Consider the following 2,058-nt stretch of genomic DNA (forward strand, 5'->3'; position numbering starts at 1 on the left):
CAATGATTAACAAATGTATGTAATGATTAATTTAATTAGTAACAACAATGATTAGAAGGGTATAGATAAATGGAAAAGGATGGGAACAAAGGAAGCCGGTTACAAAAAATATATAAGAATCATCGCAAGCATTACAAATTACAATTATGAAAGGAAAATTAGAACTAGCTTCCATGTCCCTTAACCACTAGTCTTTTAGTGTCCAAAATCCATGTAGGCATCTTAACTAAGGGATAATGACTTAGGAGGGTAATAAGGTTTTCAGTTTGTTCGTATTAGGTCACTAAGGTTTTTTTTTTTTTTTTTTTTTTTTTTTTTTTTGTGCGTATTAGACCAATATAGTTGTTATTACCGTTTAGAAATAGTCTTTTTACCGGTTTTAACGGGTAAAAAGGACTATTTCTAAACAATAATAACAACCATATTGGTCTAATACGCACAAAAAAACCTTAGTGATCTAATACGGACAAACTGAACACCTTATTACCCTCCTAAGTCATTAACCTAATTATTTAGAAAACATGCTTACTAATCAATGTGAATGATTTGTTTGACTGAAAATAGTTGCTTCCATTTAAACTTATCTCACAATTTTTCCAGAACTTCTAAGTCCATAAACTCATATGATTGATGATCTTCATTACATAAATAACAACATTTTATCAATAACTTCTTTTTTGTCATTTAAATGTTTACATGAACACATCCATATGTACAAAAACAAAATCTCACTTTGATACCTCCCATCAATGTCTACATTTGATAACGAATGGAAATGTAAAACCAAAGGGGACTTGTATAGGATGTCTATTATCAATTATTTTATAAAAAGCAAAACCACAACATGAACTAAGAAACTGAAGTTGCAAAATGAATAAAAAAATCAGCACATAAACAAATACATACATACTATATACAACACATAAACGAAAGTTTATAAAGCATGAAACTTAATGACAGGAAAAGTAAAAAACTTAAAGGAGACTTTATAGAAAGAAATATCACCCTTACTTGCCACAAATGGTTGAAGACATCAACAAGAAGATCAATCTGACCATAGAATCCACATGTTGTCTGATCATGACTTCAGTAGATGAACTACTGAAACGTAAGAATTGAAATTGAACTCTATTAGCATTTGAAAAAGGGAATTAGGGTTCCATAGAAGACGACGAAGGGTTAAAAAATATTTTGGACCATTTCTCGATTTGTGTGTGTCATCCTTGCGCAGGGGCCATGCTAATCTTCTCTGTATCGTTCCAATTTTATCGGATGTTCCCAAAAGGACGACTATAGATGAAGAGCTTCGCCATATAGAGGAGTAGCAGGTTATATAGGACGATGCGAGTTCTAAACGAAGTAGTTTACTGTTGATGGTCATATATTCTCAATGTCTTTAAAATTAGGGTTAATGACTTAGGAGGGTAATAAGGTTTCCAGTTTGTCCGTATTAGGTCACTAAGGTTTTTTTTGTGCGTATTAGATCAATATGGTTGTTATTACCGTTTAGAAATAGTCATTTTTAACCGTTAAAACCGGTAAAAGCGCTATTTCTAAACGGTAATAACAACCATATTGGTCTAATACGCACAAAAAAAACCTTAGTGACCTAATACGGACAAACTGAAAACCTTATTACACTCCTAAGTCATTATCCCCCTAACTAATCATTGTCTTTGATTTCTGTATATATGTCCGATCAAACCAAAAAACATTTAAGACCTTTATATTGTGAGTATATAAATAACAAGTAATAACCATGATATATCTAACAAGAAAATTACAAATCAAAATCCCCCATCTCTAACATTTACCATCGACCTCAATGGTCTTTCATGAAATCGAGTACTTGCCATCGGGTAAGGCTAGACCTTCACCCTCAATGGTTTTTCAATCAGAGTACAATCTACATCCATCAAGGTCAGACCTTGTCATGGATATACATGTTAACGGACTTATTGTAATTGTATTATTTTCCTAGGTATTTTGGCCCATTGTTCTGTGGCCCTTTTTTGTATTGTATGTGTATATATACGTTTCCAATTAATGAGATACGGG

At 32.3% G+C, this 2,058-nt stretch overlaps 1 non-coding gene across 1 annotated transcript; it reads right to left on the reverse strand.

Moving 5' to 3' along the window:
• Positions 1 to 1,185: 1,185 nt before the first annotated feature.
• Positions 1,186 to 1,288, reverse strand: LOC145044394 (U6 spliceosomal RNA). Its single transcript, XR_013681349.1, has one exon. It is a non-coding gene; the product is annotated as a U6 spliceosomal RNA (small nuclear RNA).
• Between the last annotated feature and the right edge of the window lie 770 nt (positions 1,289 to 2,058).

This window comes from Lactuca saligna, chromosome 4, assembly GCF_052625555.1.
Source record: "Lactuca saligna cultivar CGN05327 chromosome 4, ASM5262555v1, whole genome shotgun sequence".
In the NCBI taxonomy this organism is placed as follows: Eukaryota; Viridiplantae; Streptophyta; class Magnoliopsida; order Asterales; family Asteraceae; genus Lactuca; species Lactuca saligna.